Below are 12,594 nucleotides of genomic sequence, written 5' to 3'. Positions count from 1 at the left end.
TGAACTCTGCCTGGTTTCTTAGCCTCCATCCATGGCTGGTCCTCATCCACTAGAGACAAGGTGGCAGTGGCAGCTGGTGTAAAAACTGAAGCTCAGAGCACTGCAGCCTGAAGAACTGAACCACAAAGGCAATTTCCTTTTTACAGTGAATCCCATTTGTAAAACGATGAATAAAGAAATAAAACATAAGATTTCATTCTCCGTCGCTCTCAAATGTAATTGCATCTGTTAGAAAAATTGCTGTGTGAGGAAGAAAGAGGCCGATTAACAGAGTCTTCATTCACTTACTCTTCTGTTTCTAACTCTCTTGCCAACATTTCAGTCCTGACCAGGAACTTAAGAATTATTTAATGATAAAAAAGGTAAAGTGTGAAGAACCATATTGGTGAGTAAGACGTGCAAGGAGCAGTAGAAAGTGAGTTGAGATGTTCCCAGCAAATCTCAGGGCACTGGTCCCACAGCCAGAAGCCAGTGCTGGAAATCAGAGGCGCTGAAGACCACGGGCGCCATCTTCTCCTCCTGGCAGCATCGCCAGCAAGAGTCTGGAGCAGAGATACTTGCATCTCTTGATTAAACTGACCTGGTAGCTAGCATGTGTGGAAGTTCAGTCGGCCATCCACTCCTAGTCCACTGATACCACTGAGAAAGAGAAGTTCCTCTTAAAGGAAAGCAAGATACTAAAAAGTGTGTACAAGGATGTTCTTTTCAACATTGTAGAGAATAGACACATTGCAGTAAATACAGATGGTGTTGCAATAGTTAGAGTGAACGGACTAGAGCTGATGTATAACATGGGTAAACCTGGAATATGATGTTGGGAGTGATGGTATGTGAACCCCAGAGGATACATACAGATTGGTTTTTACATAAAGTTTTGCAACCTACAGAACAATACTCCACCATGTTTATAGATATGCAAATGTATAGCATATGTTAAAAACAAACATGAGTATGGTAACACTAACTGTATGATAGTGGTTACTTTTGGAAATGGGTGGGATTGGTGAAGGGTACCAAGAGGACCCTCCCTCAAATGTTTCTGAAATGGTCTATTTCATAAGACAAAAGAGACTTGGAAACAAATAAAGATCAATGACAAAATTTCGTAAAGAATAGCAATGGAGTCAAGGCTGTTCATCCATGTATTAGTCAATTTTTACTTTAATAATGCTGAATTACTTCCAACAACAAACCTGTATTTCTTATTCATGGGACTGCTGGGCTGGGCACCTGGCTACAGTTTGGGATCCAGTGTTTCTTCATTCTGCACTAGCATCTTCTCTAGAGCAATTTATTTGCATGGCAGAGTGCGAAAGTGCAAGGGGCTGAGCCAAACCATGCAAACACATTTAACACTGTTGCTCCCATCACATGTTTTCACTTTCCACAGGCCAAAGCCAAACACAAACACATGGCCAAACCCAACCTCATGGGGGCCGGGAGTGTATGCTTCTCATGGAAGAGGAGGGAATCACTGACCTGTAATAAAAGCTATTACAGTCCTAATCTGCTTTAATCTATTTGAAATATTCTCAGCAAAGTTAAAAGGGAGTAAGTTTCCTGTGACATGCCACAAAATACTCATTTCCCAATGGAATTGCCTTTGTTTGGGGGCATCTTTGCCATTACAAAGAAGAATCAAACCTGGCTGTCATAAATCAACTATAGTTTAAAAACAAAACAAAATCCTCGCTTTCAATATTTGATAAAGCCCAGAATTAAAAATCCAATAGCAATGTCTTCTGGGATTTTGGAATCTCTGCTGTATGCAGCCTGGATACTTTAAGAACCTCACTGCTTGCTTGGATTTTAAGGCAGACATTCTCTAGGGCTGGTATTGTGGGGGAGGTGCCACAGTTGTCTTGGAATATACAAATTCCAGATATGCAATTTCAATATATACAATTTGAATATACAAGCAAGAGAAGATGAACCCAGTCAAGTGATGACAGCAGTCAAAGAACAGTCTTCAGTGCTTCTCCTTTGACAAATTTTTTTTCTAAATCTAGGAGGGTCATCTTAAAGTAGTATTTGCATACAATGACAATTAGATATGGAGTCTCACATTTGTGTTTGAATTACTTTTAGTTGTTCTTTGATTCTGGGAAAGAGAGAATGGAGGATGTTTAGAAACTGAATTGAGATTCCCAGTTTACCACTTACAGTTCAAGGTTTCAATACAATTTAGGAGCACAAGAACTGAACCCACTGGCTAGAGACCAGCATGGGGGTTGCTGTCCTTAATCATTTTTATAAAAATAGAAAGCTTCTGTGGAGATTGTTTTGTAATGTAAAGAAATATCAAATCACTATGTTGTGCACCTGTATCTAACAGTGTTGTAGCTCAATTATATCTTGGTTTTAAAAAAAGAAAGGACATAAAATCACAGTATTCTAATAGGTTGTACAGTGAACAATATTCACATTGTTATAATGATACAAATGCTAATTACTGGTATAATTAAAAGTATGATAAAAATTTGGGGAGAAGATGAGGGAGGAGTGGTGGAGGTACTAAATCTTCATCTGATAATATTTATAAATTTAAAAATTGCTTTTTTCTTTTTATTTATGAGATGATAGATGTTAACTAAACCTATTGTGGTAATCATTTCATAGCACATGTAAATCAAACCATCATGCTGTGCAACTTAAACTTATACAGTGACGTATGTCAGTTATTTCTAAATATAACTGGGGGAAAAACAAACAAGGTAGAGAGCAGAAAAAAAAGGAAACTGTCTACTTTTCTGCAAGTTACTTGTGTATGTGTGGCTCTCTCTCCCAATGGTACATACGGCTCTACCTCATTCGTGTTACCATCTGCCTAGTACTTTTCATTGTATGGACTATAGTTTACCCAACAAATTCCTTATTGGTAGACTTGGGTTGCTTGCAGTTTTTTTACTGTCATAAATTAAACTACAGAGTGCCATCCTTCTGTGTACACTTCTGTGAACTTGTGGGATTTTTCTGTAGGATAAATTCTTAGAAGTGGTATTTCTGGGTCAAAAAGATTGTATGCATTTTTAATTTTGATACATACAACCAAATGGCTCTCCAAAAGGGTTGCATCAATTTGCACTCCTGCCAAGAGGGTGTGAGAGAGCCCATTGCATTGCTCAGAATTTAAAAGTGCTTAATCAGACACAGGCTTGATGAACACTTCAGAAGCTGTTAGAAAAATACAGAGAATACATATATTTCAATTATGAATATGCCTCTGCTACTGGACTGATGAAGTAGGTTTCACTTTGCACCCATGGTTAGAGCTTGGTTCCCTAAATTTTGCAGTCCAGGCCACTTATATGAACTTTTGACAGTACCCATATCATGATGAAGGCTGAAAGACATTGGATAAATGAAAATATAGAAAGAACTTGGCAGACACTTTCTGCTGCTAAGAAGCTGCTCTAAGACTTTCAAATCATTCATTTTACAAGAACATTTTTTATAATCGCTTTTGGAGGGAGATCCCTGATGGTCTAGTGGTTAGGATTCTGGGTTTTCATTACAGTGGCTTGGGTTCAATCCCTGGTCAGGGAACTGAGATTGTGCAAAAAAAAAGAAAAAAAATCATTTATGGAAACTGAAGAATAATAATAACTCTCTTTGAGTAGTTCCAGTACCTTTATGACACATGGCCTAATTTTTTTTTAATGTAGTCTGTTTTTTAAATCACGATTTTAGATTTTTGAAGCTCATTTTGAAACATGAAGTGTTTTTTTTTTTTTCTCTGAATACTTCTGCCTTGCATATAAAGCATTAGGGAGGGTGGTCAGAGTTTTCTACCACTGCTGAGCTGGGCTTGTCAGCAATGTGCAGAGGGCATTCTCTCCGATGGAGAAACCAGGATGTTGCCACGTAGCCTGGGCATCTTTCTGACGTACCAAAGTGTTGCAATGTTCTGCTGGGAAACTGTGAGTATGGTCAAGTATTGAGGAAGCCAAAGTCATAGGTTTGATCCTCAAGGAGTCAGCCTTAGTCTGTCTGTGGCCCTAGTATCTCTAAAGTCCTTCAATGGTTATGTCCCAGGACGCTGAGCAAGTGACAGTGGAGGCCTGGGGTCCTCCACTGTGAAGACTGGAGAACAGCTCCCAGCTCTTGTCCCACAAGTGTTATCCAGGGCATCTTTGCACTAACCCAGCCATGAGCCTGGAGGAAGGAGTGCTGGCCAGGGTGAAGAGACTTGGGTTCTAGTTATGACCAATGTGATCTCAGGCAAGTCAGTTAACCTCTCTGCACATTAGTGTTTTCATCTGTGCAAAGGAGCACTAGGCTTAATGATGCCTGATTTCCCTTCCTCTTTGGGGGCACCAACTAAAGAGATTGATTGGATTTCCAAAGGTGCTCAACCTTGACTACTTGCTCACCAAATCCTTTCATTTGGACAAGTAGTTTTCAATCTTGGCTGCACATAGAATCACTTTGGTAGCTTTTGAAATGCTCAGTGCCTAGGCTGCATCCACACCAGAGCAAGTACACCAGAATCTCTGAGGCAGGGCCCAGGTATTTGAAAACTCCCTAATGATTCCAGTATGCAGCTAAGGATGAGAAGCCCTGATGTGGCCTTTGGTTGGGAGACCTGGGGCTGGAGTCACGTTCAGGCTCCCAGATCATCTGTGTCCCTCGTTCCTCATGCCTGGTTGCGTTCCCCCTATGCAATGGTGACCTTTAAAAAAGTTAATTCTTTACCCTTTATCCCTGCTCTGGCCTGTCATTGAACTCACCCAGCTGATTGTGGTGCTTATGATTGAGAACCTCTTCTGACCGCTTCCTTTTCCCCAGAAATTAACGTGATCATTAAGGCTTATAATTTCACTCACCAGTGCTATCAATCAAGGGGCTGTGAAACAGAGTTAAGAGTGCTTTTGTAATTGGCAGCAGCCTGTGATTCAGAGCAGGGCATCCAGGGGCGGTGAGCAGGCTGGAGGAGGGGAGAGCTGGTGTGCAGGGAAGGGCTGTGCCTCCTTGAACTGACTCCTTCAGCTCTTTGTGACCAGCTCCCCAGGGGTGAGTAAGCTCCCAGCATCATCTGCCCTGAATATCAAAGGGAGGAAACAAGTTCTTTGCTAGCAGTGCTTCAGGCTACCCCTTGCCTACCCCAAGCTCTCTGCAGTTGAAGGGAAGGTCTCCTCAGGTTCTCAAGAGAGGAATAGGAAAGATCAGTGGATTCTTTATACACTGGGCAACTTGAGTTTTGTCAGGGAGGAGCAGTCGGTCAGGATTATCTGTAGTTCAGAAGTGAGGTTAAGGCTGTCAAGCCTGAGGGAATGACACATTCCTCCTCCGTAAAACCCTTGCTTAGAGATACCTTGTGTGTGTGCTTGGTCACTCAGTTGTATCTGACTCTTTGCAACTCTATGGATTATAGCCCACCAAGCTCCTCTGTCCATGGGATTCTCCAGGCAAGAATACTAGAGTGGGTTGCCATGCCCTCCTCCAGGGGATCTTCCTGATCCAGGGATTGAACCCGGGTCTCCTGCTTGGCAGGTGGATTCTTTACCACTGTGCCACCTGGGAAGCCTTAGTGATACCTTGGAACCCCACAAACAGCAGCTGAGCATGGAGCAATCATATTCTGTGCCCCATCACCCCATCCAGATTGCCTCCAGGCTTCCTCCTGCATACTGGGAGCTGGTGATCAGGGTGGCCCTGAGACTCTTTTCCCTCCTGGGAGGATTAGGGGGCTGATTCAGTTTCTGCTACACACAGTGCCTAGTGGAATATCTCATACATACATGTAGGTGGGCCAGAGGTGAAGGAGTAGTAATTTTTGAAATAAATAAAACATAATATTAAGAGTGACTTTCATTTGATAGTAATACAAGAAATTTGGAGAGTAAAATTATAATTCTACCTCCCTTACACTATTTTTATTTTTACCTTTTTTCCCTAGTTCTTACATGTATACCTATATATTTTAACATAATCAGTGAACATATTTTCCATTCTGACACTACTCATAACATTCTGTCACTCACATTTTTATAGTATCTGTGAAACTTCAGAATTCCTTTTGGTGCTTGCATAATAATTCTGATACTTGGTGTATGCCATAGTTTTCCTCTTTCACTGTTTTGGATAGTTATTAACCCAAATGTTTAATAAAATAAGTTTATATTATATGGAACAACATGGAAATATTGTTAAAATGTTTAACATTACCCATGGAAAATGTTAAAATGTAGTTTCCTGGTTCCCACTTCTTGAGATTGGGATTCAGCAAGTGTGAGGTGGGGCCTGGGCATCTGCATTTTGACAATCCTGATGCAGGTGGTCCCAGCACCATAGGCTTAGGCAGGTGCTGTATCTGCCTAAGATACATCAGATCACACTGTTGCTCTGAACCCAGAAGCTCCCCAGCTTCTGCAACTGAATTTTGCAGTCCACATAAAAGACCAGTACCCTGCTTCTTAACATGGAATGTGTCTACTGAGTTAGTGTGTTTATCAGGAGCTTACTTTTCTTCTCACTCATCTCCCAGGGCTCCTTCCAATTGCTGCCCCCTCGGCAGTACTGAGACCCCCAGGACTCAATGTGCTTGCATGCTCCCAGGAAGGGAAGAAAATCTGGCCAGTGGTGTCATATTTCTGCATAAGAACTAGAGCTCTAGTTCATTGGTTGCCTAGTGGTTAGGATTCTGGGCTGTCACTGCCATGGCCCAGGTTCAGAACCTGATTAGGGAACTGACATCCTGTAAGCTGCATAGGGTGGTCAAAACAAAACAAACAGCAAAACAGAGATCAAGGATGGAAAGCACATTTTCTTTAAAAAAAAAAAAATTATTTATTTGGCTGCATTGAGTCTTAGTTGCAGCACCTGAGTTGGCCCAAAACACATGGGATCTTACTTCCCTGACCAGGGATTGAACCCGCATCCCATTGGAAGTTGGATTCTTAATCACTGGACCACGAGGGAAGTCCCAACACATTTTCTCAACAAATTCTTAGAAATCATGACTGCTCCCTTAAAGAACTGTTTTTTCCTTTGTTTGGTCTTTTAAGCAAATTACTGACACATGCACAACATGATTGAATTTTAAAACGTTATGTTGAACAAAAGAATCCAGACGAGAGAGCACTGGCCCAAGGATACAGAGCTGGGATTTGAAGCCAAGTCTGAGTGACTTTAAAGCTTATCCCCTTTCTACTAGTCCTCAGCTCACCTCTTGGTTTTTAGCCTGGGCTCTGGGTCTGCTGTTAAGGGGAGGCCTTGGCCAAGTCCATTCCTGCATCTGAGAAATGAGAGGCTTGGATGGAATTGCTTCTGAGATTCCTTACAGTTCTAATGTCATATGAGTTTATAAATCTAGTTCATTTAAAAATTTTACTTATTCTTGAATATTTAATAGTCATATGATACAGATCCAAAAAGTTCTAAAGGGTATGTATACATGTCACAGAGCAGAAGAGATTAGAGAGACATGACAAATAAATGTACGGGGTGTTCTGGGTAGGATCCTGGGACAGAAAGCATGTTAGTAGAAGAGCTGGTGAAAGTCAGTTTGGAGTTTAGTTAATAGTAATGTACCAAGGCTGGCTTCTTAATTTTGACAAAATATTTTGGTCATATAAGATAAGGGGAAACTGAGTGAGGGGGTACATAGGAACTCTTTGTATTATTTGCAGCTTTTCTGTAGATCTGAAATTATTCCAAAATAAAAAAGCTTTTTCCTCTCGCCTCCTCATCTTTGGGGCACCCACCCAGTCCCCCCAACCAGGCAACCAATGTTGCTTGTTTTGAGATATTCAATTAATAGAGAAAATATCTATATTGTATAAATATCATTTCTCAAAACAGAAAGTATGTCTGTGAGATAAATTCCTGGAAGTGAAATTCCTGGGCATATAGTTTTGATACTTATTGCCAAATTGCCTTCTGTGAAGGGTGTGCCAATTTAGCCTCCTGCCAGACACTGCGTATGAGGGCCTGTCATTTCACCAACACAGACTGATGTCTGAGAGACCGGATTACTTCAGTTTAAGTCAGACTGTCAACTTCCAAAATATTCATGAACAAACTTCTCTAGAATGCTGCCAACAGAATGTGGGTCCATTCTGAAGGGTACAGCCAGGGCACTTGGGGTGGCTGCTATGGGCAGAAGCAGCAAGGCTCTGAAGAAGTGATAGCAAATGAATAACATTCCTAACTTGAGTCACTACTGTCCCCAGGAGAGGATATTCACAGAAGGCCATTGTCTCTGCTCCCCAGCACACAAAGGGTCAAGCCTCACAAATTTGCTCATAGTGGGGGAAAAAAAAAAAAACCCAGCAGGTCAAAGTGTTCAGATTACAGGTCCAGGAAAATCCCTTTGCAGAAAGAAGACAGCAAATCCCCAGTGTGATTGAAAAGACAAAACTTTCTTCACCTCAGAGACTCTTCACATGAATAAACCGGTTAAACATGGTTTGGATTTACTGAACATGAAAACAACTGGATTAAAGTATAATCTAGCCAGAAAGGAAAGGAAATGTACCGAGAAAGCTAAGTAATGACAAAGCTGCAGTGTCTACATGTGCCAAGAAGGGATGACCTTTCCAGTTTTATAACCATATTTTCTTAAAATGTTTAGCTTTCTTTTAGATCACAATAATGAGTCTCTGCCTGCACTGGCCTCTTTGATAACAACACTGGCATCAAGGCAACCGTGTGAGCACAACGGACAATGCTGCCCAGGAGGCCGGAGGCTCCGGCTGTCAGGGAGGATGTTCTGGTCTGGGCCCTGGCCTGACTGCCAACAGTCTGTGCAATCCATATGGGAGACAGCATTGCACAGGCACAGGCTTTAGAATCAGAAAGACCCGGATATGTATCCCAGTGTTACTTTTTTTCTGGCTCTGTGACCTTGGACAAATTATTTATATTGTCTCAGTTCTTTTGGTAAAAATGAGGATAACATTTTGAGGTTTAAGTGAGGTAATAGATGTGAAAAGCCCAGGTTGAAACCTAAGTTCTCAATTGATGGTTGTTTGGTTGTTTCCCAGTCTCCCTCTCATGTGTGAACACCAAGTGAACCCATCCCATGCCATGCAGTCTTCAGTCAGTTCAGTCGCTCAGTCGTGTCCGACTCTTTGCGACCCCATGAATTGCAGCACGCCAGGCCTCTCTGTCCATCACCAACTCCCGGAGTCTACTGTTCTGTGACAGGAGGGTTCCAAATTTCTTATATCGAGGGTTCCTAGCCTTTTTGTGCCAAAGATCCCTACTCAGATGTTGATAAAACATAAAACACATAGGAATACAAAAAGAAACCCATTTGTTGAAATACATTTATTCAAGTATTTTTTTTAATCTGTGAAAAATATGTGCCTTTCTTTAACACATTAAATAAGATCTTGGGATGGGTCTAATCACTACAGTAATTTTCAAACAGAGTATTTCAAGATCTGCAGCATTATATGTGATATAACCTATCTGCATTTTTAAATTGGTGACAATCACAAGTTCTGCTTAACTGCTACTCTGGTTTGCTCCTATTTCATAATGAAAAAATGCTACATTTCAGTTAGAGAAAACTAAATATAAAGATGCAACGTTTTTTCCTATCCAAATTCAGACATCAGGTTAAGAACTCAGGTATGATCAAATATCACCAACTCTGGCCTCAAGATGACTGATAAAAGGCATTTTATCAGTCAGAAGCTGTCAAACCAGCACTCCTTTATCTTACCCTTTCCCTCTGGCTTGATTCAAGATTTTCTGTTGGTCTTCGGTTTTCTGTGGGCTCCCCTGATAGCTCAGTTGGTAAAGAATCCACCTGTAATGCAAGAGACCCAGTTCAATTCCTGGGTCGGGAAGATCGCCTGGAGAAGGGATAGGCTACCCACTCCAGTGTTTATGGGCTTCCCTTGTGGCTCAGCTGGTAAAGAATCCACCTGCAATGCAGGGGACCTGGGCTTGATCCCTGCGTTGGGAAGATCCCCTGGAGAAGGGACCAGCTATGCATTCCAGTACCATACAGTCCATGGGGTCCCAAAGTGTCAGACATGACTGAGCGACTTTCACTTTCACTTTGATTTTCTGTAGTTAGAATATGATATGCCTGTGCTGTTTTGTTTTGAATTTACCTTGGTATTTTCTCAGCTTTTTGGATCTGTGTTTTGTTTTCTTTAACTTTGGAAAGTTCTCAGCCATTTAGAACTTAAAATATTTATTTTGCTCTGTCCTTTCTGATATTCCAGTTACACATGTTACACCTTTTGCAATGATCTCACAGTTTTTGGAAGTTTTGTTGTTTTTTTGTTGTTTACTTTTTGCATTTCAGTTTGGGCAGTTTCTACTGATATATCTTGAGATGCACTTATTTTATGTTGAGTCTACTGATGAACCCATTAAAAGGCATTCTTCATTTTTATGACAGTGATTTTTGATCTCTAGTATTTCCTTTGAGTCTTAAAGTTTCTACTTCTCTAATTACATTACCCTTCTGTTCTTGAATGTTTCCCCCCCCCCATTAAAGCTTTTAACATATTAATCAGTTATTTGAAATTCCCTGTTTGATAATTCCAACGTCATATCTGACTCTGGTATCATACGTGACTCTGGTTCTGATGATTGCTTTCTTTCTTCTGTTTTTTCGTTTTTTTGGCATACCTTGCAATTTTTTGTTGAAAGCTACATATGTTGCACTAGATAATAGAAACTAAAATAAATGGGCCTTCTCTGTTTAAGATTTATGATTATCTGGCTAGGGAGTGGGCTTGTTTAATGTTTGCTCTGATTTTAGGTACCAGAGGCTTCAAATTACTCGTTTCTATGCTTTTCTCTTTCTTAACTCCAGGCTTCCCTCCTCCTCAGTCTGTCCTGCAGCTTTCAGCTATAATCCACTATTATACTGGAGCCCTGGTGTGGTGTGGTGCTGAAGTGGGAGGCAAGAGCACGTTCTATAGTTTCTAGATTAAGTCCCAGTGTCCAGTGGGCCTGTGACCTTCACAGGTGTCTCCAGTGGCATAGCTTCCCCCTTTCCCCTTTCCTGGCTGCAGCATTTCCTTGAAGTCTTGACCTCTGTTGACTATGTTTCATTTTTCCTCTAGGTAAGATAGGAAGGCTGGGAGGCTGGTGTGGGAGGAATGCCCTTCCCTCATCAGGGATAAGGCTCTAGCAAAGGCTTATCCTGGAGGACAGACTTTGTAATGGGCTTCCCTGGTGGCTCAGCGGTAATGCCTGCAATGCAGGAGACACAGGTTCAATCCCTGGGTTGGGAAGATCCTTGGAGGAAGGCAGGGCAACCCACTCCAGTATTCTTGCCTGGAGAATCTCATGGACAGAGGAGCCTGGCGGGCTCCAAAGAGTTGGACACAACTGAAGCGACTGAGCACACACACATGCACGGGCCTTTGTAACAAAGCAGATTCTGGTATTTCACACTGATTATTCATCTCTTCTTCCTGTCAGAGACACAAGGGATCTTTCTTGATCTTCACTGTGGAAATCTGGTGGGGTTCCTGGAGGTACAGCCTAGGTACATGTGGGGGTCCCTGTTAAGACTGTGGTCTCCAGGAGTTACGCTCATGCTACACCACATTTTTGTGTGCGTGTTCAGTCACTTCAGTCATGTCTGACTCTTTGCGACCCTATGGACTGTAGCCCTCCAAGCTCCTCTGTCCATGGGATTCTCCAGGCAAGAATACAGGAGTTGGTTGCCATTTAATTCTCCAGGGGATCTTTCCAACCCAGGGATCAAATTCATGTCTCTTATGCCTCCTGCATTGGTAGGTGAGTTCTTTACCACTAGTGCCACCTGGGAAGATCACACTCAACCTCCACAAATTCAGTATCATCATATGTGTGATCCCACCAGTTTATGACTAGCAGTTCCTGTTCAGAGGTAAACAGATTTTGACCATGTCTGTCTAGATGAGCATCTCTCCAGATTTGAGGGTGGAGGTTTGCTCTGCAACCTCAATTCTCTGATGGGTGGGCCTAAGATAAGATAAGGTGGGTCATTGATTTTTTTCACTTTGTCGAGCTTTTCCTTGTTGTGAAGCCAAGGATGCCAACTTTCAAGATTTTTACACTTTGGGGCTGAAACTCAAGTGCCATTTATTTTATTTTAAATGACCATTCCCCTCCCTGCACTTGAACTCATGTGTCCCTTCCATCCTCACATTTGCTGTGTCTTCTGTCTGTACCATGTGAGTCTTTTCATGACAGTGTCCTAACAAGACTGAGTTTCTTGAGAAAAAGGCCTTTGTTAACCTCTTGTGTATGTTTACACTTTGCTCATGTAAGATGCTTAGTGTTGCTGTTTGATTTTGCTGAGTCACTTCCATTTATGGCACTCATTCTAAAAGGCATCTGTGGTGAGGTGTTACCCAGCACCCTGAAAACTTCCTTTTGGGCTTTTAAACAAATTTTCCTGATCTCCAAAATCAAGGTCTTATTTTCTTAGCAAGGTCAGAATAAGGCAAACTTCAATTTACTATAAATAAAGATTTACAAAACTAATTTCTCAAGATAAGTCCTGACTTTTTCTTAATTTCCTGATTTCTTTTCATAATGATCTAGTCAGTTCAGTTCAGTTCAGTCACTCAGTCATGTCCCCATTTGTGACCCCATGAACCACAGCATGCTCAGCCTCCCTGTCCATCA

This window comes from Giraffa tippelskirchi, chromosome 9, assembly GCF_054371585.1.
Source record: "Giraffa tippelskirchi isolate mGirTip1 chromosome 9, T2T-mGirTip1v1.2.pri, whole genome shotgun sequence".
Lineage (NCBI taxonomy): Eukaryota > Metazoa > Chordata > Mammalia > Artiodactyla > Giraffidae > Giraffa > Giraffa tippelskirchi.
The sequence above is the reverse complement of the archived record's forward strand: the minus strand, read 5'-3'. Positions refer to the sequence as shown.